The sequence below is a fragment of the Gymnoscopelus braueri genome (assembly GCF_963280865.1).
Source record: "Gymnoscopelus braueri genome assembly, chromosome: 13".
NCBI classification, from domain to species: domain Eukaryota; kingdom Metazoa; phylum Chordata; class Actinopteri; order Myctophiformes; family Myctophidae; genus Gymnoscopelus; species Gymnoscopelus braueri.
In genome coordinates this window covers 16,779,001-16,804,344 of record NC_137615.1, presented here as the reverse complement: position 1 = coordinate 16,804,344, position 25,344 = coordinate 16,779,001, and positions in this window count along the sequence as shown.

Below are 25,344 nucleotides of genomic sequence, written 5' to 3'. Positions count from 1 at the left end.
GTACGCTTAGTCCTTGTCAGTGGAATTGTGTTTCTAGGGAACAGCTTGGGTCCAAGTTTATTTCCTGGCTGTCAGCGACTCATACTCACAGACATTGCAACAGGAAATAAACGTGGACACGGTCCCATTTATAATGTTTATGTTGTGTGAAAAGGTTTAGCGTCTGCTAAATGCCTAAATTGTAAATTGTAATTAAAATGTATTGTTTTGTTGACATTATCACTTTGGTACAGCTAATGCGAAGAATTCACCAAAGATAATAACACGCACACGCGCGCGCACACTTAATTTATTGGACTCATTTGTCCATAAACTTCCACGGATTTATGTGTACCTTGGGTTGCCCCAACAGATGTAATTTATTGTGATCTCTCCATTTCTTGTTTGTTTGTGTACGCTTTAGTCCTTGTCTTTGGAATTGTGTTGCTAGGGAACAGCTTGAGTCCAAGTTTATTTCCTGGCTGTCAGTGACTCACAGTCACTTATCACTTATAACAAGTGAACACGCACGCACACACGCACGCACGCACGCACGCACGCACGCACGCACGCACGCACGCACGCACGCACGCACGCAGGCAGGCACACACACACACACACACACACACACACACACACACACACACACACACACACACACACACACACACACACACACACACACACACACACACACACACACACACACACACACACACACACACAGTTTGCCTGGACCTGAGTGGTGTTGTGGACACCGAGAATGTGCCTCTGTTTGTCAGCCTCTGTCATCTGACACTGACAGTATAGCTAGCCTATGCCTCCTACAGACTAACAGTACTTAAAGGTAGGGTAAGTGATTTTTTTGTATTTTTTGTTAAAAAGGTACTAAAAGTACTATATTCTGATAGTAATCATTGCTACAGAGCGTTTGTTTGGTCGCAGGGGTCTCTACAGCTCCAGTAAACAGAATATAGTACATTTTCAGGTAGGTGACAACATTTAATAAGCCAATCAGGCGGGAGCACTGAAAATGCTTTTTCTGTTTAATAAAGAGCTGGAGAGACATGGGAGACTCCTTTTACAGAACAAACACTCTATAGCAATGAGTACTATCAGAATATAGAGCTATTTAACACTTATTTTAACCAAAGTAAATCACTTACCCATGGACCATTGATATGCACGAGTCGGCAGCAGTTTTGTAAAAGGTGAGAATGGGGCAGCCAATGTCTATTGTTGTCGGAGGAGCAGAATTGTTTTTTTCTCGACTTCGTCTTTAAGCATCTAGACTGGGCCAGAGCTCCATTGCCTGGGCTGGGCTGTAGCCCGAGTGGCCCAACAGACTCTACGCTTCTGAACACAGCACCACTGCTATGTTATTCCTCTTCACCTTCTCAGTGATCCTGCTTACGGCAAAGCTTTGGGTATCGAGCTGAAAAGGTTTGGGAACCTCGGCTCTAAATATAGGTAGATGTTTATTGTCATTGCATAAAAACACAATGAAACCTCAGCAGCAATCCATTCCAAGTAGCAGCATAGATTTAAAAAATATATACAATTAGGCTACTGTATATAAAAATACAAATAGTAAATTTTAAAAAGGTCATAACAGGTAAGTAACGTAGGGTCAGTCATAGGTAAAATAAATAAAAATAAAACAGTGGTTGGATACATTTCACTTGTCCGTGGTGTGTGTGTGTGTGTGTGTGTGTGTGTGTGTGTGTGTGTGTGTGTGTGTGTGTGTGTGTGTGTGTGTGTGTGTGTGTGTGTGTGTGTGTGTGTGTGTGTGTGTGTGTGTGTGTGTGCGTGCGTGCGCGCGCGCGTGTGTGTGTGTGTGTGTGTGCGCGTGCGTTATGATTTAAGTAGTGTTTTCACAGCTCTTGAAGACACTGTTTTTCAGTCTCTTGGTTCTGGCTCACATGTACGTAGAACACTGTATGTGTTGCTTTGACCTCTGTGGTCACTATTCTCTGATATAAAAAATATCAAAACTCATACTTAACTGCCGTGAAATTTCCCCCAAAAACCGCAATCCAAGAAAGTGCTGGCCTCATCATTTGCAGAAATGTCAAAGTAAACAATTGTGTTACATAATGACCTCCTTAAAGGACCAATGACTTCCTAAAAAATCTAATAAACCATGGTATGCTTTGTAAAATTGTAGGAATGTAAGAATGTGTTCACATATCTACACGTTAAGGTGACTCTCCACCACACAGACTACTTCAGACTTTCAGACTACAACAGACTACAACAGACGTTGCAAAAGTTGGCATTTAGTTCAGCACAAACTCTGTCAGCCGAGGTTAATGAGGACTCATCACGTTAATTAATTTACATGCTGTGTTGCCATATTTTGTGAGAGAAATAAGCAACCAGGTCTAGGAAAACAAGCCCAAAAGAAGCAACTTAGGCCACATGATCACTTGAAACCTACATGCATCGGCTATTTGAAAATAACAGATCTACAAGCTGGGGTATTTTCAAAAACTCTTGCAATAAAATGTGGAATATTTGGAATATTTTTGAAACATTCTAACAACACAAATGCACAAAACATTTTCATGAAAATATTTGAGAACCACTGGTTTAAATAATAATAATAATTTCATTTTTTGGAAACAAGCCTAATGTCTCATGTGTGCATACTCTCTATTATAGAAGTCCCGACCCGACGGCACAGCGTTATCTACAGCAGCTTGTCGGCAGGTTGTCGGCGGGAGACTGTCGTGGAATTCTGGATCAATCAGCAATCGATAAGGCACATAAGAGTCGAGACAATATTCTAGGTGGAGGTGGTTATGCTTTATGTACATGATATCATGGTCAGAAGTAGGCTACATTAACACTCATGTCAGTGCAGTGGCGTAACGGAGGGGTAGCAAGTGATGCGGTGCGGGGGGCCACCAGCAGGGGGGGGCCCACCTGCGCTGATACAAATATTTTTACAGCAAAAAAAAAGAAAAAAAGTTGCTTTATATTGGTCAAATAGAACCGAATTAGACCGAGGTTAGACCCAGGTTGTGCACGCACATGCATATATTTTTTGGGGAAAATGAAAAAAAATCAATACAATAAAGAAAAAAAAAAAAAAAATGAAAAAAGTAATTGAAAAAACACCCCCTTGCGTTTTAGGAGGGCAGGGTGAGTCACCAGAACAAAGGACGGGTGTTTTTGATGAATTTAACATGTTAAAAATGGAGTTTGAAGTTATAATGGGTTTGTATAGGAAGGGGGCGTGTCTGATAAAATGAATATCAAATATCTAAATACTGAATCAAGCAACTTAAAAACGGTCTGGGGGCTCACAAAAGCCTAGTAGACAATAAAATGACCCAACGTTTTTTTGAAAGTGAAATATCCCTTTAAGTGTTTTTAGGACATTTCTAATGGGGGGGGCATAGATGTTCATGGATGCAAACCTTCTCAGGATGAATTAATAGGCAAAAATAAATTACACAAATTAAATGATCGTTGTGCTGCAATATCTGATGAAAGTCCGGAGTAAACCAGTATTTAAGTTATCACTGACTGGAACAGACCAAGGCGGCCATGATGCACATGTGAGGAAAAGCTTCAGACCCTAGACTGTAAAAGCTTCAGACGCACGAGGAGAGAGGACCAACACAGTAACAGCAACAGCTGGAGACTGTGGTCCAACAGGTGAAAGTATGCACCATTGGTGGGAAAAGTACTTTTTTTACTTAAGTAAAAGTATCAATACTGCAATGTAGTAAAAGTCCGGAATTCAAAATGTACTTGAGTAAAAATTACAAAAGTATTGGTATCAAAATGTACTTAAAGTACCAAAAGTAGAAAGTACTCATTATGCAGAATGTCTCGTTTCACAAGTTTTCAAATGTATGAAATGTATAATAATCTTTTGAAAATAGCAGATCTACAAGCTCACAATGCATCTGTATGGTCACTGTTTAGAACCAAAGCCTCTGGCTTATTTTATTGCTCACACTATTGTGTAACAGATGCAACAGTCGAATCATCATAAAAAATTCACATCAAAGGTCACACCATTTAACATATGCAGAGTCACGCCGTTAAAATCGAATTATGTGGGAGTGAGTGGGATGGAGGAAGGGACGGTTACTAACCCTATACCAAACCCTAACCCTAACCGCACGCGGAAGCGTGCGGTTAGGGGTGTGATTTGCAGGAACATTTGTGTCAGGAAAGTTTAGGCCTTGATGCTCGTAAGTGCCCAGACTGCCCACGCCTGCCTTGTTCTTGAATCTCAAATGATTTGTTTTAAAACCTTGCACATACACAGGACGTTGCGTGAACTAAATAAACCTATAGTGGCATCGTGTTGAAGCGGAGTGGCTTCTAAAACCAAAACGCTGGAGCAAACAGAACAAAGAACAAAGAGTCTTAAGTGAAAAAGTATTTCTTTCAAGACATTGCAATGGAGCTGGTACAATACAACAGGTGTCGTTGTACTGTACCAACTGGTTGAGACAAAGATGCACATCAGGATATGAACTCTGTCATCTCCCATCTCCCACACATGTCTGGAAATAAAGCCTGAATTTATCTTACAAGGTGTGTGGGCCACTTATCTGACATTTAGCACTGGTACAGAACCATTCATTCGTTTGTTTGATACAATCACTGCACCTCTCATCCTCTCCAGGCAGAGATGCATGTCTTATCTATTTACTTACTAATGTTGAATAAATCTCCCTGCATGAATATTTCTCTGTTTGTGTCCATGCCTGTGTCCATGTATCTGTAGGCCTATCTGTATCTGTGTTGTACTCAACCTTCCTCCCGACTGACACATCGGCTTTTGGCTAAGTTCCTCATCTGCACACCACATGGCCAGAAAACGGAGTTATGGACAATTCTTTAGGCAGCAACATGCTCCAAATGTCTCCGCTGCTCATTGACGTCCTTTTGTGGTCATCCACCCACAAGGACGTCAATGAGCAGCGATTGATGAGCACGCATAGCAGGGGCGCAGCCATAGGTGGGCCTGGGTGGGCCATGGCCCACCCACATAGAGAGCTGCACGCACACACCCGCTCCTGCTCAGGCCCAGTCTATGTAGCGTTCTGGCTGCGCCACTGACTCATAGAACTGAGCAATGGTCAAATTAACCTCCTTTGAGTGATAGAAATAAGACCCATATGATTCACGCAAGAGATGCGCTGGGATAGTGTCCTTATTCTGGGGTGAACATTCTGTAAAAATAGCATATCGGCTATTTTCGGCGAAGATATTTGGTGTAGAGGGGGAAAAGTAGAGGGCCTAGTACAGAGCCCTGGGGAACTCCGGTCAACAAAGTATACAGTATAGGGTTGAAGTGGTTAACTCAAGAGCTAAGTAGGAAAAGGGTCACGGCGATTCTATTATCTCCGGCGACTGAAGAAGTTTTGTGTTGTGTGGCTGTCCTTGATGATTGATTTGTATGGTGCCTGCCTATCCTTGATGATGCGCTGATGATGCGCCGGCCAAAGCTCAGCGCATCATCAAGGACAGGCACCACCCCAGCCACAAACTGTTCATACCCCTACAGCCTACAAGGACCGCGACCAGGCAAGGTGGCCTACCGTAGTATCAAGGGTGGGACCACAGCTTCCACTTGGCTACAATTAGACTGTTGAGCAAGGCATGATCACTGCCTTTCACCTTGGACTTTTGCTCTTCCTTGTGGGTCTACCTGTGGATTAAACAAGTGAAAGTGACCTTTTGTGGACTACACTGGGATGTGGTTGAACCTGACATGCGCTGATACTCTGCATCTTAATCTCATGTACAATACGTTGATATTCTTGTACCTTAATGTTGAATACTTTATTAACAGTTTGCAAAAAGTACAGTAGTACGATTATACAAGGATGCTAAATGTCTATATCATGTACAGTATACCTGCTGCTATGCTCATGCAGCCTTATGTAGCATCCTGACTAGTTTCATCACTGCCTGGTATGAGAACTGTACTGACCTCAACCACAAAGCAATGCAGAGGGTCGTGCGGTCAACTGAGCACATCAGTGGATCTGAACAGAGATTTTAAAAAAAAGGTGCACTCCTGCACTGTCTGCACCGAGTTGATATTTGTGTACAATTTTAAAGGGATTCTATCAGCCACTATATAATGATGCGGGGGTGTTTTCTTGCATTGAAACACAGTCCTCTTTCTGAAATCCGTATTTTCTCTACTATTTATGTTTTGACATCCGGGTATCCGGGACTGTCCGGGACCTAAATGAAATGAAGTGCATGTGCGTCCGTGCGTGTCCGTGCGCGTCCGTGTGAACTGTCCTATCAGCGTCCTCGCTCAATGTTCTGTGATTGACAGCGAAGGTTGGCCAATCAGGTGGCGAGTTCGAGTGAAACCGAATGGAACCGAGTGCAGCCGACAAAAATGGAACGAGCCGCCATTTTTTCTGTGCACTGTTTTTGGTTTTGGTTTTAAAACTTTAAAACGCTCTCAAACTTCTTTTTTGAGGCACAGGTAAAAGAAAAACTACACTTGGATTCTTATTTTACAATCAAAGTAACAATTATTTTGTCTCTGTACAGCTTCTGATGTCAGGTTGGTGGGAGGAACCAGTCACTGTAATGGTACAGTATATTCGAGATGCACCACCAGGGAAAGTGGAGAACAGTGGATGATTATCAGTGGAACCGGCAGACAGCATCTGTAGTGTGTAAACAGCTGAACTGTGGCTCTCGTGTTTCAACAAAAGACATTTCTTCTGGACGTCTTCAACCTGTATGGTTGATTAGATCTTCTTGTAAGGGACCTGATTCTTCACTGAGGGAGTGTATATTAAAGTGGGATGATACATCTATCTCCAGAATAGAAGTGATCTGTTCAGGTGACAAACAATGACTTGAACAATGACAGTATATCTGGAATAGAAAGGCTAAAACACAATAAAGATCAACAGCTTATTTCCTTTGCAGTCCTTTGATAGTAAGGGTGTGTGTAAACTGAGTTCCACTGGTTGGGGGGTGGGGGATAGCACAGAGACACACAGAGAAAAATACAGTCAATTGGTCATATAACTTTTTTCTCTTCATTGCTGTGGTATTGTTCATCGCCTTTTTAATATTACTACCTTTTTAGAGCAGAGGTCACTCTCCACTGACCTATGGTACGTATGAGGCATTCCAATCGACAGTTTTGGGGAAGCCAATGGCTGGTCTGCACATTTAGGACAGCTGAGCCAAGTATATCTGAAAATGTGACGTTAAATCAATCTTTAAGAGAACGTGTGTGTGTGTGTTCCTCTTCTGCTGAAGGCTTTTGAAAATAAATCATTTGATTGAACTACAGCTATGTTTTACTGAGTTTTGTTTATGGCCTGGCTCCTCAGAGATGAGAAGGGGGTGTGTGTGTGTGTGTGTGTGTGTGTGTGTGTGTGTGTGTGTGTGTGTGTGTGTGTGTGTGTGTGTGTGTGTACAGATCAGCGGTACATTTATTCACAATGCCAGTATCTCCACTAATGTTTTTCACATCATTTCTGTGATGCATCATGTCATGCATCACAGATGTGTCATAGACTAGTGTTTCCCAAACACTGGGTCGGGAGTTGAGACCTTATTAATAGATTTTCAGAAATATGTGATAGGGGCGTCTGCTGGCATAGCGATCCAGGCGCATATAGGTCGATTAATCGATTTGATTATAAAACATTTATTTATTTGTAATTTTTTTGCCAATGGCATTGACGACTCGACTCAAGGAATGCAAGTTGACGTCACACCAGAGCTCACAGCTGCGTGTCTGCTGTAGAAAAGCCACTGAAAAAAAAAATCTGAAAAAAAAAATCTAAAAAAAAAAATCTATTTTTTTTTATATAGAATAAACGACTTTGATGTACAGTGGTCGAATAGTGGTTTGATAGTCGAATATTCGAATATTCGATTATTCTGTTGTTAATGCCCTAGCAGCGCATACCACATAAACTGGAAATCCAGCATGACAGCGTGTCGCGGGTTCGACTCCCGTTCCCAACGACCTTTGCTGTCTCCCCCCATCTCTCTCCCTATTTCCTATCAGCCTACTTTCCTGTCCAAATAAAGGCATAAAAGCCCCCCCCCAAAAAATAAATAAAAATAAAAATAAAATAAATTAAACAAAACTAAGAAATTGTGAAAATAACAGATCTACAGTACGAGCTCACATGCGTCGCATCACGACACGTTGAGGATATCGGCCTGTTTTACATCTGTATGTCCTATATGCAGCTCTGTCCAATACCTGCTGGTTACCTGTTCGGTATATGTGTTATTAACTAAGATTAGCATGCTCTATGTAGAAATAACCATTTATGGACCTGTTCACCAACAGAACTTCATATGTTTGTGTCCTTCTGCTGTCTATAAAGAGGACGTGTGAACTGGATTCCGGATTCTGGAGACTTGCCTTTCATGTCGCGGCCTCTACAGGAGTTCCTACTTAGGAATTTACTTTTAAGATATCGTTTGGATAGAATTTAGTTGTTTAACTTCATATATGTGGTCAATTTATCATGACAGAGCCTTTTTTTAAATTTTTTTATCAGAGAACCGGCAGGTTCAGGTTGTATCCGAATAAAGCAACCTATTTTCGGCATAGCCCCTTCAAAAGTCCCCTTGCGTCATATTGCTGGTGGTGGGGAAAATGGGCTGCTGATTGGCTGAAGGGGAACGAACTGCTGATTGGCTGAAGGGGTTGTCAGTCAACGGTACTAATCCAGCCCAGCTCTGTTTGACAACATTTTTTTTTCTTTTTTTGATCTCTGAAGTTGCCTAGAACCCCTTTAAATACTTTTGAAAAACTTGCTATTTGTCTCGAAGGTTTTATACCAAGTAAAAGCTAAATCTTGAAATATTGCTGCTATTCGTTTCAAATGTTTTATACCAAGCTAACCTTGCAACTCATTCAGTGCCACATGACGTCTAAGACGTCACAAGGCCTGACGCCCTGAGCGCCAAGACGTCATGAAAAGACGTTTTTTTTTTGGAAAAACTTGTTCAGAACCCAAGATATGATGATTTGAAGATTTGCTGCTCCATTCACTTCTTGTTTAACTTCTTACTGAAAAAGGCTGTATCTCGGCTCCTAAGCACTTTTTTTTTTACAATTAATTTTGGTTGTGGCACACAATTCCATAAATAAGCATGGCACTGAAAGAGTTAAATGTTTAACTATTTCTAACAGCAAATGTACAATTCTTATAGCTAAGTTGCAATGTGACATGTACACATTTATTTATTCCCTTTTAGTTATACATACATGGTTTGTATTTGTTCCACATTTGCTTTGGCAATGTAAACATATGTTTTCTCATGCCAATAAAGCCCCTTTGAATTGAACTGAACTGAATTGAAATAGAGAGAAAGAGAGAGAGACACAGAGACAGAGACAGACACAGACACAGACACAGACACAGACACAGACACAGACACAGAGACAGTGACAGAGTTCTGCAGAAATGGGACTGAGGTAAGAAGGGGATAGGAATGCAATGAGGTATTCAGAAACTCATGTTGTCTCAAACTAGGAGACATATTTAATTCCTGAACAATATGCCTGTGCTTGTGTGAACGTGTGCGCTTCCTTCACACATTGTCCAGTGTGTACAGATCAGCGGTACATTTATTCACAATGCCAGTATCTCCACTAATGTTTTTCACATAATTTCTGTGATGCATCATGTCATGCATCACAGATGTGTCATAGACTAGTGTTTCCCAAACACTGGGTCGGGAGTTGAGACCTTATTAATAGATTTTCAGAAATATGTGATAGGGGCGTCTGCTGGCCTAGCGGTCCAGGCGCATATAGGGCATTCACGAATAGTGATTTTTAGCATTCGAATTATTCGACCTATAAGTATTCGAATATTCGATTAATCGATTTGATTATTAAAAAAAAAAAAAAAATTGCCAATGGCATTGACGACTCGACTCAAGGAATGCAAGTTGACGTCACACCAGAGCTCACAGCTGTGTGTCTGCTGTAGAAAAGCCACTGAAAAAAAAAAAAAAACTTTTTATATAGAATAATCGACTTTGATGTACAGTGGTCGAATAGTGGTTTGATATTCGAATATTCGATTATTCTGTTAATGCCCTAGCGCATACCACATAAACTGGAAATCCAGCATGACAGCGTGTCGCGGGTTCGACTCCCGTTCCCAACGACCTTTGCTGTCTCCCCCCATCTCTCTCCCTATTTCCTATCAGCCTACTCTCCTGTCCAAATAAAGGCATATAAGCCCCCGCCCCCCCAAAAAATAAATACAAATAAAATAAATTAAACAAAACTAAGAAATTGTGAAAATAACAGATCTACAGTACGAGCTCACATGCGTCGCATCACGACACGTTGAGGATATCAGTCTGTTTTACATCTGTTTGTCCTATATGCAGCTCTGTCCAATACCTGCTGGTTACCTGTTCGGTATATGTGTTATTAACTAAGATTAGCATGCTAGAAATAACCATTTATGGACCTGTTCACCAACAGAACTTCATATGTTTGTGTCCTTCTGCTGTCTATAAAGAGGACGTGTGAACTGGATTCCGGATTCTGGAGACTTGCCTTTCATGTCGCGGCCTCTACAGGAGTTCCTACTTAGGAATTTACTTTTAAGATATCGTTTGGATAGAATTTAGTTGTTTAACTTCATATATGTGGTCAATTTATCATGACAGAGCCTTTTTTTAAAAAATTTTATCAGAGAACCGGCAGGTTCAGGTTGTATCCGAATAAAGCAACCTATTTTCGGCATAGCCCCTTCAAAAGTCCCCTTGCGTCATATTGCTGGTGGTGGGGAAAATGGGCTGCTGATTGGCTGAAGGGGAACGAACTGCTGATTGGCTGAAGGGGTTGTCAGTCAACGGTACTAATCCAGCCCAGCTCTGTTTGACAACATTTTTTTTTCTTTTTTTGATCTCTGAAGTTGCCTAGAACCCCTTTAAATACTTTTGAAAAACTTGCTATTTGTCTCGAAGGTTTTATACCAAGTAAAAGCTAAATCTTGAAATATTGCTGCTATTCGTTTCAAATGTTTTATACCAAGCTAACCTTGCAACTCATTCAGTGCCACATGACGTCTAAGACGTCACAAGGCCTGACGCCCTGAGCGCCAAGACGTCATGAAAAGACGTTTTTTTTTTTGGAAAAACTTGTTCAGAACCGATATGATGATTTGAAGATTTGCTGCTCCATTCACTTCTTGTTTAACTTCTTACTGAAAAAGGCTGTATCTCGGCTCCTAAGCACTTTTTTTTTTACAATTAATTTTGGTTGTGGCACACAATTCCATAAATAAGCATGGCACTGAAAGAGTTAAATGTTTAACTATTTCTAACAGCAAATGTACAATTCTTATAGCTAAGTTGCAATGTGACATGTACACATTTATTTATTCCCTTTTAGTTATACATACATGGTTTGTATTTGTTCCACATTTGCTTTGGCAATGTAAACATATGTTTTCTCATGCCAATAAAGCCCCTTTGAATTGAACTGAACTGAATTGAAATAGAGAGAAAGAGAGAGAGACACAGAGACAGAGACAGACACAGACACAGACACAGACACAGACACAGACACAGACACAGACACAGACACAGACACAGACACAGAGACAGTGACAGAGTTCTGCAGAAATGGGACTGAGGTAAGAAGGGGATAGGAATGCAATGAGGTATTCAGAAACTCATGTTGTCTCAAACTAGGAGACATATTTAATTCCTGAACAATATGCCTGTGCTTGTGTGAACGTGTGCGCTTCCTTCACACATTGTCCAGTGTATAATATATTATATCCTGAATGGAGGGAAACTCACATCCACTGATGCTCTGGGCCAGGGGTCTTGAACGCGCCCATCGTTTTCCTACCCGCGGTGACCACCCCGCATCGTAGCCCACTGTTGGCTTGTTATGCAACGCGGAGTCCTACCGGAGACTCCGCCGGAGAGGTTCCTCTGTCCAGGCTATAACGCAATTAGTTTTTAGTTTTGTTGCTTTGTAGAGCCAGCAGGAATGGTTGTTATGGTAACCCATGCTTTTAGTCACTGGGTGCTCCAGTGATTGTGATGGCCATAAACAGAAGTGTACTGTAGCCCTATTAGCAGGGGTGCAATGCTCACTGGACGGCCTTGCACGCCGTGCCGGAACCTATTTGGCCAGGAGCACACGCAGGCACGCGCATAGATTTAAATCTACTTTAAAATCGCACCTCAACAAAGTTTTCAAAGGCTCCCGACTCACACCTAGCGAATTAACATAGGAATAAGCCTAGATGCATATCAATTGTCCATTGTGTGACTTGCAGTGTACAGTAGGTGTTAAGCGACGTGCGCGTCACGTCATTGAAATAGAGTAAATTATCTGTACGATTACTACCCCACAAGGAGCTATGTGCATTAAAATCTCCACACCAAATCTCCTTCCTGTATACATTCCCAGCCATTTCTTTGAACATATCTGCTGTTAACATCTGATATGGGTTATAAAAATTAATTACCTTAATATTGCATTCTTCCCCTGAACTACATACTTGCGAGCTGTTGCCGGATGTGAGTGGGGGGCAGATAAACAAGCATTAATGGGCATATACAGGGCCATTATGAGGTCAGCAATAGATTATGGGTGTATAGTGTATGGGATAGCAGCTAAGAAATCACTACAAATAATAGATAGAGTACAGTATTAAGCATTACGGTTATGTATTGGAGCTATTAGATCAACCCCAATAAATGCAGTGTTAATAGAAGCTGGAGAAATGCCACTGGAGTTAAGGGCACGTTCATTACATCACTGGTCACATACTGATGTGATGACGTTATGAGAAAATTGACCAATCAAGAGAAAACATGCTTGTTGCAACCATGACGCGTTGCAATCTTGGCAGCTCTCCCCTACACACGTCACCATGGAGATCAACAGCAGAAATTGACATTCAGGAGCAGTGGGAGAAAGGGAGACCCGAGTAGGCCCTTCAGAGTTGAATGATTCATTTCAAATGAATGAGTCAAATGTTGTTAATAGTGAATCTTGTTCCTCCTCTCTCTCTCTCTCTCTCTCTCTCTCTCTCTCTCTCTCTCTCTCTCTCTCTCTCTCTCTCTCTCTCTCTCTCTCTCTCTCTCTCTCTCTGTTATTTTTAGAAGCCATAACAGGCAAAGAGGGCCGGCCTTGTGGCCTATAAAGTCTTCTCTCTGAGATGCTTTCAGCAACACATGGGGAAAGTAGGCTACTACGCAACACAGATCAAATCTGTACAAATTTAAGATCACACTGGTCGGCACAGCTCTCAGTCAGACATCATTCAGGACGTCATCAAGCTCAGGAAACAACAAAGACTCTGGTGCACAGCAGATCAGGAAAGGAAACTCTCAACTCAACTGCAGACAGACTGCAGTTGAACTTGTCACCCTCTCTTCCTGCGCTAATAAGCTTGGCTGCTTCATCCATCCTCAGCCTGAAGATGTCACAGCAGCACCAAGGGCGCATCCATCTCTGCCTGCTGTGGACCTTTGTCCTTACCAGCATTACCATCCAGCTGGGGTTCATCACTTACTACTTCAATGAACACCACCACTGCCAGGTAAAAACATAGCCTATATGTATGCTACACTGTGTAAAGTGTAAACATTGAAGAGGGTCACATTAAATATTTAGCCTACCATAGTTTTTTTTCTTTTAGTTTTTTGCACATAATATTGAGGTCATAAACGTGTGTGCTACATCTTAACATGGATAAATTCACTACAGAGTAGTAGTTTAAATGTAAATAAAAAGTCTGGATGAAAGTTTCCCAACATACAGCTGTGTACTGTACACCTGCTGCAGGGACACCTGTGCAGTGCATCTGTTCTTTGTGGTGGTTTCTGTATCACAGCTGGCGGGAGAGACACCTCAGACTGTGGTCTCTGCCGATACTGTGTGTAGATAGATACAGAAAGAAAACCCCCCAAAAACCAAATTTTTATCTCTATGTATATATTTTTTTCAAAATATACCAAAGTGGCATGTCTGTTTTGTAAGAGGCCAAAATCTTAAATATAGTATATTTATCATCATTATTTCCCAAAGTCACAAGGTTTTTTTGTAGCTATTTTATGTATATTTTGAATATGTTTATGGGAGAACACAAACCAACAAAGACCTTTGTCATGACTCCCAGGAAACTGCCATCTATTTTAGGTTATTTTGCAAACAGACATTCAAAAGGGCTAATTTCTGAGATCTATCAGCATAGCAAGTGGACAATATTGAACTTATCTATCAGAGACCCATTCCTGACTAGTGGTTCTCAACCTTTTCAGGCCGTGACCCCCCAAAATAATCATATTTGAACTGGGGACCCCCCCCCCCCCCCACCCTGATAAGCACTTGGAATGTAGGAGTTGAGGCATACAATTTAGTTTGACTCGGTTCCACAGATTTTGGAACCGACAAATATTGTGAGAATAGCAGATCTACAAGCTCACAATGCCTCGCAATGTGAGACGTTGTGAGCTTGTAGATCTTTTATATTTTTTTGCCTCTTTCTTTTTAAATTATTTGACAATTTGGCCAATATTTGACCAGTTATTTTCTATGAAGCATAGCGTTAGTTCATGCAGGACACGGAAGTCTTGCACGCCAAAGCTGTAATCAGCTGTCAGTCAGCTGATATTGAACATCAGCTTTCTATTCCCCATTCACAGCGCTGCTGGTCATTACATCACACATTCATACTCCAATCACAACTCACGCATTAGCAAGGGGTTCCTTTAAATACGGCTTTGTATTCACAAGGTCTTTCTTGGTTGATGAGATGACCAATGCATTCTGCTAGCTCCTCCTCCACCCCAGCTTCCACCTTTTGATTAGAATCTGGCATAGGCTCAAATACTTGTGATTCTCGTGTATATCTGCTAATTCAAACTAATATGTCAATGTATTGCTTATTGTTGACATTGTATCCCTATGGGGGATTTGCTTAACATTCCCTGAATATATGCTTAGCAGGCTGCTTCGACTAAATTCAGGGAATATCTCCAAGAGCGTAACTTTAACGCCAAGCTTAACTGTATTCCATTTGTTGCAGTAAATGGTTAAATCTACTTTGACGTGAGTGTTTCTGATTGAAGTATAGTTCGTTGATAACTTTTGATGCAGTAATGGTCTTTTTCTTTGCTTTCTTTAAATTTTTACTATGTTAGGTAAAAGGGTACTTAAATAGTCACTTCACTGTCATCTGGGGACCCGCCCTAAAAAAACATGTGGGGACCCCCCTGGTTGAGAACCACTTACATAGAGAACCTACCAACCACATTCTGCTTCTGACTCTCACCCCCATCCTCAAGTTGTGTCTTGGCAGAAACTTAAAGTTGCCATTATTACCACATTGGGGAAAAGCCACATAAGCATTGTTTTCCTCTTTTTTCCCCTCATATGAAACAAGTGTATCTCTTCATGTTGTGCTCAAATCTCTGACTTTGTTTAAGGATACAAGTTTGATTATCATATCAGAAAAAACATTCTCAAGAAAATGTTTGTCTTCTTTACAGCTACCGAAGACACCAGGCAGCAAAGTGGTCACTGCGCAGGCCACTAAAGGTATGCCATTTATGCAGTAGGCCTATCTCTGAATAAATTAAAGAAGCAATAATAATAATTTACAATGATTTAGGCTTCATTTAACAAGTCACTCTTCCTCAATGGGTTAATCAAGCAACTATCTGGTTAGGAGATTGAGTTCCACTAATCTGACAATGTGTGCACTTATACTGGTACTTTGAATGATTAAATAAGTGCCAATTACCCTAGGCAAGTACACTGTATTTTTTTATATAGTTAACCAGTCAAACCCTCTATTCTTAGTGAAGTTTTAGTAAAATGGACCTGAGTTACAACTGTACTTGTCTTGGACTGCTTTTTTTCCCGCCTACACCAAATATCTTTGCCAAAAATTGATGATCTGGGGTTCAATTGGTTAATTAACACTCAGGAGTTCTGATTGATTTTTTGATGAATGAATACTTTATTAGCAAAAGGTCTGCTAAGAGAATTATACCCAAGAAAGCACGATGCCTTGTTTCCATTGGGGTCCTTTGTACTCAATTCATCGACACATTTAATGACAGACATACAATACTATGCGAAAACATCATATAAACGAGTAGTAATCAAAAATAAAAATATTTACAGTAAACTGGGGTGGGGGGAGGTTTGGACTTTTTACAAGGGCCAGTTCAGAATCGCAGCCACCTGCAAGTGCTCTTTTAGAGCGGTTTTGAAGGAGAGTACTTCTTTATGGTATAGCCAGGGCATTCCATATTTTGGTGGCATAGCAATAGAACAAATTTAACCCCTTGTTTTGTGGAGCTCCCATGGTGTTGTGATTGTGGACGTCTTTGACGTTTTTGAAGTAGTTTTACAGGCACATGGGTGTCTTTGTCTAAAGCCGATTAGGCAGCAAAATGGTCACTATGCAGGCCAGTACTGTGCACTACTGTATGTACTGTATATGTACTAGTCTATAACACGTTAAACCCCAGAAAGTTGCATCATTTAAAGTCTTCTGCACCGTGGTCAACACCTCAGCCTTTTTGTTAAACCCCAGAAAGTTCCCCTTTTAGTACACCACAAACCACAGCCTATAGGACTGATGACACATGTTTGAAAAATATTAGTTGTGGAAAGGGATCCAGACGGCATCATTCTATGTAATAGAAATAGGGAAATAAAGAAAAAATAAGATTGTTGCAAACTCTCATTTCTTTTTTTTCTACAGTGAAGAGTGGAAAGATTCAATGGAAACTGAAGAAAACAGAAAATCAGCTGCTAAGCCTTGAGGATGGAAATATAACTATAATGGCGGATGGATACTACTTTATTTCTCTACAGGTGACACTGATGCGCTCACAGGAGGTGCACACAGTCCGCATCAAGAATGACGAGGACAAGAAGGTTTTCCTAGAGGGAGAGATTGCAAACTCGTCCCTCAGCACAGGCTTCCTTGGCAGGGTCAAGGAGCTGTCCGCTGGGACCAAGCTGGTGGTCACCATAGAGCCCGCAGCAGCAGAGATCGACTTCAACTCTGGTAGTAGCCGCCTAGGAATCATCTACCTGTCTGACCATGTCCGACCATGAAGATCAAGGTGATAGCTGCTAGACGTGGACGGTGTTGATGTCAAACAGACCCTGTTCACGAACATTGTCTCCAGGGACGTCACGGGCTCTCAGAAGGTGGGGGGGGATGGACTTTCGGTGGACTATACCCCTTATTTTATACTTTGGCTATTCAAAAATAGCAGATCTACAAGCTCATACCGCGGCACTCGGTGCCGCGCTATGAGCTTGTAGATCTGCTATTTTTGAAAAATCGTGAAAATTTGGACAAATCTTTGAATATCATTTTTTTTCAAGCGAACATTTTGTAACTGTCAAATGTAAACGAATTTTGTATTTAAAAAAAAAATCTTTTTTTGGGTGGATTTTGTTAGTTTTTTCCCGGTGTTTTGGTTACTTTATTTCGGTTTTAGGGTTAGGGTTAGGTTAATTTTTATTTATTAATTTTTTTAAAGTGGGGGGTATGAAATCATGGATCTGTGAGAGTGAGGGTGTCACGTCGTACGCACAGTGAATGGCCGTGACGCCCCTTAAGGAATATTCTGGTACCTGGACAGCCACTCTACCTCCTGAGCCACTGCCACACACACATCAACACACAATGTCAGAGTCTTGAATTGGATTTATTTCAACCACTTAAAGCTGCACTCTGTAACTTTCATGTCCTGCATGAGATACAAACCTGGGCGCTGAATTGTGTTTTTACCAATGAGCTAATAGAGCAGCACACCTTCTTACTAAGGCGAGACATTTTATTATAAGCATCTGTTTTCAGTGAAAGTTTTTCCCCAGAATAGGGATCATATTTTGATTTTGATTTGATTTATTTGAAAAGCAAAACCACATGGTTAGAGCAGTTCAATGATTAAAAAATAAGTTAAATAAGTCAATAAGTTAAACATTACAAAACACATGACAATCACATATACAGTACACACATACAAAAAAGTGCTGCCTTATCGTTCCCTAGACTAATGACCCTCTATAGGGGAGCCTTTTCTAATAGTCTGCTGCTCAGATTGGTTGTCAGTTTGACACTGGTTTCGAGGTCGTTCCACTGTGTGGCTCCTATGTAAGTAAATGATCCCTTGCCCACTTTACTTTTATATCATATTAGGGTTTAAGTCATAAGATTCTACTTTTTAGGGCAGTATAGCTATTTTCATCTATTTATTTATGTATTATATGTCAGATATAGGAAATATTGTCATGACTTTCCAGTTCAAGATTGAATCTTTGGCTCTCTCACTCCTCTGAAACCTGCTTGCCGTAGTTTCCAAAGGAAATAGGTTTGGGTTGTTGTTTGGTAGTTCCTCAGGGAAATATTGTTGATTCCAAAGGTCATGGTTCAAAGGTCATGGAAATAGGTTTGGGTTGTTATGGTTGTTATTTGGTAGTTCCTCAAGGAAACATTATAGGGACTGTTTTTTTTTTTATTCAGAGATGCATTATTTTACGCATCAGCTCTATGCACTGAAAAGGAACTGAATCACTTATATTTAAGTGATTCGTTTATTGAGGGAGTGCCTACTAGTACAGCGGTTAAGCTCCCATTTTTGAGAAAATCGTGCATAGTTAGTATATGCCATAATACTCATTTTCAGATGGGGAGGGAGGTCAGATTTGACCTCTGAGGACCGTGAGAGGTCAAATCCAAAATTGCCTTTGGTCCAACTTAAGTTTGGAACCAAACACAGCCAAAAAAAAGAGTATAATTTCCAACTAAATAAGGGATGACTTTTCATTTGGCGATACTCTCGAGATCACCAGATATCAAGGAAATGCATTTAGGTCAAGGTCAAGGTAAAAATGTCCCCCCCCCCCCCAAAAAAAAAAGAAAAGAAAAACTGATTTCCTCAGAATCAACAGATGGCAGTGTAACAAACACTGATCTCTTATATAGACAACACCAACAATTACACACCTGATGGGGTTTAGACAATTAATTAATTAACATTCCTCTAGCAGAGGGCAAGGAACTATGCAACCAATGGAACTGGAGTCCTCTGTTCTTCTCCTGTTGATTCAAACCAGTGGCGTAGCCAGAACGCTAGCGTAGGCTGGGCCTAGGCAGGAGCGGGTGCGCGTGCATGTGCGCCCATACCTCTCAGAGGTCAAATCTGACTTCGCTCCCCATCTGAAAATGTATGTTATGGTATTTACTGACTATGCTGAAAGTTTCACGCTTCTTACAAGAAAAGTGCACGATTTTATTGCTAACCAGCTGCACTATACAACAATTTGTCAGTGATTGTATCACACTGTGACTTAATATACTCATTTACCATTTCATCATAACATTATATCTGCTGCTTTATTTTTCTATTTTGTCATTTATTTGAGCTCTGGTTTATTGATTATTCTCACAGAACAGGTCAGTTACAATTAATTTATTTCACTATGTGACCAATGGTGCCAATTGACAGACATCCTCTGATGTTACTGAGTCCACGATTGTATATATATGCACAGTCTATTTTACTTGATTTTTCCATTGGTTTCATAGAATATAAAATTCAAAGAACTTGAAGAAAATGACTGATCACTGTGTGTTTCAAAATCTTAAGGTATGTCAAAGACAATAAATGGACAAGAAAATATTTATTTCGTTTTATTTATGTTGCATGTTAATTCCTCATATCTCTCCTCTTATAAGAGTTGATCATGACTTTCACTCTTTATCAAACCAATTTGATTGCACTTTTTTCTCCACTGCAATTATAAAACTTGAGTTAGTAATCTACTTTGTAGATTACAAGCTCACAACGTTGTGAGCTTGTAGATCTGCTATTTTCAAAATATTATTTTATATTGTACATATTGTGAAATGGGACATTCTGCATAATGAGTACTTTTACTTTCGGTACTTCAAGTATATTTTGATGACAATACTTTTGTACTTTTACTCAAGTAAATTTACTTGTAAAAAATGTTAGTTTACAAACAAATAAATAAATACTACATGAAATGCTACATGTATTGTAAACACAAACAAGTACTGGTTCTTCAGTCGTTCTGCAGCCATTCTTTGTGGTAGATGAAGTGCGATAGCACCGTTGCCGTACTGCGAACGTGTTAAAAAGCAGCCCTGTAATGCTCTCCAGATGTTCTCTACATGGTTTGTTCGTCATCTTAGATTAGGCACGTACGGCACGGGGATACCATTCAAAGTCATGAGTCATTGAGTTCCTTGGAGAAGTGGCGCCCTGTTCTATTCGGTTCCTCAAGCTATATTTGACAGCGGTGCTACATATAGCACCAATAAAAGAGGCTCTTTTGGTGCTATATATAGCCTATGATTGTAATCATAGGCTATGATTACAATCCAAAGAACCACTTTTAGAGCTATTTAATACCATGTTTGATTAGTGACTGTGTACTAATAGAGACATGTCTTGTCTCTAGTTTTAAAGAAGAAAGTTCACATTCATCGATGAATTGATAGAGGAAATCAGGCGCTCGGGTGGCACAGTGGTAAAGTCCCTGTTCACCATCACTGGGGGTTGTGGGTTCAAATCCATCGCGGTGCATCCGGCTTTGTCGAGCGTCAATGTGAACACAATTGGCCCGTGTTCGGGGGAGGGAAGCCGGGCGGGGAGGGTGATATTGGTCATTGCACACACTCCTACGGGCTGCGGCGACACCTGTTGGGCGGGAGGAGAAATGTGTGTGGGGGGAGGGGGTAAAAAATAATTGGCTTCATCACATCAGTTGATCAACATCGCAACAACAGAGTTGAAAAATAAAGTGCCGTTGGAACATTTGTTACTCATCGCAAGCCAGACACATACATTCCAGTGAATGAGGTTAACATGAAACCTTTTCTTTTCCTGAGCTCAGTTACAGCCTGCCATCTCTCTCACCACTGGTTATATTAGCGGTTACCACCATCAGGTTTCAGCCATACGTTTTGTGTCCAAGGTCACGGAGATAGGTACCACCCACACTGGTGGAAGATGTAGGCTACAACGTTTCAAGTAAAAATTCCTGCATTCAAAATGTGACTTGAGTAGAATTACAAAAGTATTGGCATCAAAATATAGTCAACATAAAAAGACTTCAAAACGTTTATCCAATTATTTTGGGGGAAAAAAAGTATATAATAGGACTTAAGGGCGCGCTCCCACCAAGAGTTGGCTGGCCGCTGTTTGCAGAATCTGCCAATGCATTGTCAATGCAAATGCGTTGATTCACGCAAGAGCAGATTTTTCCGCTAGTCGCGCAGACCTTGCGTTTATCTGCTCTCCGCGACTAAGCATAAAACTGCTGGAGGCAGGCGCTGATTTTCTCCCTCTGTCCAATCGGGTGAGTCGAAGGCGGACCGTCTCAAGACTCAGGAAGCAACATGGTGCTCAAGGCAGCAGGCAGTGCGGGCTACGGGGAGGCTCCTGAAAGTGAGTGACAGGCGCGACACTCCCGTTTTTTAGAATCCGCTGGCTGCAGAAAACTGTGGCCGCGCACAACCTGCGTTTAACAGCGGCCAGCCAACTCTTGGTGGGAGCGCGCCCTAAAGTAACTAAAGTAACTAAATCTGCAAAGTAACTAGGAACTAAAGTTTTCAAAAAATTGTAGAGGAGAAAAAGTACAATATTTGCTTCTGAGATGAAGTGGAGTGGAAATATAAAGTAGGCCTACTGAAAAATGGAAAGAGTCAAGTAAAGTAGAAGTACCTAAAATGTGTACATTAAGGGATATTTCAATTTCAAACATGTTTGGGGTCATTTTAACGTCCACTCAGGCTTTTGTGAGCAGTTTTTAAGTTGCTTCAGTATTTAGATATTTGACATTCCTATACAAACCCATTGTAACTTCAAACTCCATTTTAACCTTGTTAAGCTCATTGAAAACACATGTCCTTGTTCTGGTGACTGATATTGTCCTGATATTGTCCTTCAAATACATGAGGGACCATGTTTTTCTAAATCATTTCCCAAAACAATGATAATCTTTTGGGATTTTTTTTTTTTTTGCTCGTCCCCCTCACGTATTAGAAGGACAATATGGGTCACTAGAACCAAGGACATGTGTTTTCAATGAGTTTAACATGGTTAAAATGGAGTTTGAAGTCACAATGGGTTTGTATAGGAAGGGGGTGTGTCTGATAAAATGGATATCAAAAGTCTAAATACTGAATCAAGCAACTTAAAACCTGTCTGGGAAAAAAATTATTGAAAAAAACTCGTCCTCCTCACGTATTAGAAGGACAATATGAGTCACTAGAACCAAGGACATGTGTTTTGTCTGATAAAATGGATATCAAATGTCTAAATACTGAATCAAGCAACTTGATTCACCTGTCTGGGGGTGTAATTAGTTACTTTCCGCCACTGCCCACTGCTTATTAGTAGGTTTATTTTTGCCATTGTTTTCCATTCATATGAAGGCGGCGTGTGATCCTCAGTTTCAGTTCTTCGTTTCTCTGGAGAGGCAGAAGCATCCCTCAGAGACAAGCCTCTTCCCACCATGTCCAACCAGCATGGCATCATAGTTGAGTTTGTTTCCTTGGTCGGATGTGCAGCTTTCACTGTTAACCACTTTGAACATAGTGTACCTATTTTGGGCATATAGGCTACCTGACGGTTTTCAAAAATACCTAAGTGGTTAAGCTCAGTAACCAAATGAGAACTTGTAGATCGGCTATTTTCAAATGCCCGATGTATATATAGGGCTGTAGACTATAGTGGTTAATGTATGTTTTGTGATAATAATCTAAATCTACAAAGTAACTAGTAACTAAAGTTTCCAAATAATTGTAGCGGGGTAAAAGTACAATATTTGCCTTTGAGACGTAGATGAGTAGAAGTAAAAGTATTGAACATTGGAAATACTCAAGTAAAGTAAAAGAAAATACCTCAAAATTGTACTTAAGTACAGTACTTGAGTTAGTTACTTTCCACCACTGTGTGTGGCCCATTTTGATGGAGAGCCATGACAAAAAAATCCCATAGGGTTCCCCAACTTTCTTTCAATATTTGCAGAATTATTTTCTCTTTGATAATTAAGCACCCAGAAAGTGACATTAGTTGACAAGTATTTGTGTACTGTACCTTCTATAAAGACTGTCACAAGGGGACAGTATTTAGCTGTGGACTATATACTACTGCGACAATCACTTCCAATGTCATCTTGCAGAGAAACTTTTGTCTACGTACATTTAATGTCATATAGCTATGGCAAGGCACTTCTTTGACCGCAAGCTTATAAACCAGTTATTTACAGTAGCACCAAGCCTTGGGTTTTCCAATCCATCAACACACTCCAAGCTATAAATAGAATGAAATGATATTCACATTTAGAAATCTATGTGAAACTGTAGGCAATATTAGAATGCTCCACATCAAAACAAGTCCAGAAAAGAGTACAATGAGGGGAGGAATTTTCCACCTGCATAAAAACCCAACCACAGTCAGTCAGCCTCAGTCCTCCATTACCCCACCATGACTGTGACTCACACGTGCACCACCAACACAACATACATACAGTATCGAAAACAGAATACAGAAAGCAACAGGATCGCACAGATGAATTGACAGATTACAGGGGAAAAGGTTGGACAAAGTTCCAATCAAACGGGACCCAAGTTCCAATTGAATGCCCCCCTTCCCCATCGTTATAGAGATCAGATGCACACACAAAACATCAAGCCTTAACTCTCCTGGTTGGGGGCAATGGTGGAAAAAGTACACATTTTTTACATAAGTAAAAGTATCAATACTGCAATGTCGAAATACTCTGTTACAAGTAAAAGTACGGAATAAAACATTTACTTGAGTAAAAGTACAAAAGTATTGATATAAAAAATTACTTAAAATAGCCGACCAAAAGTAGAGAGTACTCATTATGCAGAATGTCCCGTTTCACCAGTTTTCAAATGTCTACAATGTATAAACTTATTTGACGTGAGCTTTGATTGTGAGCTTGTAGATCGGTTATTTTCAAATGGCCGAAATGTATATTGGGCTGAAGTGGTCAATGTATGTTTTGTAATAATAATATAAAAGTCACTAGTAACTAAAGTTTTCAAATAATTGTAGTGGAGTAAAAGTATAATGTTTGCTTCTGAGATGTAGTGGAGTATACAGTAAAAGTACTGAAAATTGGAAAGAGTAAAGTAAAAGTACCTAAAATGTGTACTAAAAGGGATATTTCACCTTACTACCTCACAATTGTACTTGAGTAAATGTACTTAGTTACTTAACACCACTGGTTGGGGGTTGGAAATGAAATGAGTCAGCGATACAGCCACGTGTGTTACCTGCTGTTCATATCTCCCCCAGCCGTCCCCACCTCCACTTCCTCTGCAGTTTACAACACAAACAACTGTGGCCTGCGGCGTAGGTGCTCTTAGAATGTAGATTCTGCGAACAGGGCACAGCTGAACGGAAAGAGCGACAGAGCATTGTGAATGCACAGGAATAAGAAGAAAAGCTCTTCTAGATAGAGAGAGAGAGAGAGAGAGAGAGAGAGAGAGAGAGAGAGAGAGATATGGAGAGAGATAGAAGGCTTGTTGTTTTTGTGTGGGTGTGTATACAGCTTCTTCGCCATGACAATGCCAAAAATATTCTAGAATCTAGATAAGGCTATGAAACACATGGCTATGAGTTAGATTAATAAACAAATGAATTCCTTTATCTCTGGAGAATTTGATAAATTGCATACTTATTGTGTGTTTTTCAGAAACATTGGAAACCATGACCAATTCCAGTGATTGTGAGATCACAATCACTTTATGTATTTATGGTGCAAGTGACTTCAATTGGCTCAACTCTGTGATTAAAGCTGTAGGTTGAGGTTTATATCTTTATACTTTAACTTAACTTATACTTCACTTCATTTATACTACGACCATGCTGCTCATTGCAAATAACTGGTTTTCGGTGAGCAACATAGTAGTACAATGAAGTATAAATTAAGTGATTCATAAGACAGATAAATAGACATCAGTGTTGGCCTATTTTACCTACTGTACAGGCGTGTGTGCACATTGTGGTTTTTGCTGCGATGTTAAGTGAGTGGGTGTGATATCCTGCCTCTGAGACCACTCATCAGAAGCTATATACATATAGCTATACAGGACAGCCTAGCCTGCTCATCTGTGCAAAGACATGCAAGAGTTTACTCCACATACATAAAGCCCAGGGTTGGTTTTCCGAACCCAGAGGCCCAAGAGCTCAGAGGGCCCCTAAGCCAGAGCCTTGGCGTGAATGTTTGCCTTTATTAAATGGAATTTTCTTGTCATTCATGTCAATAACAGAGACCCAAAGGTCCTACTGAAA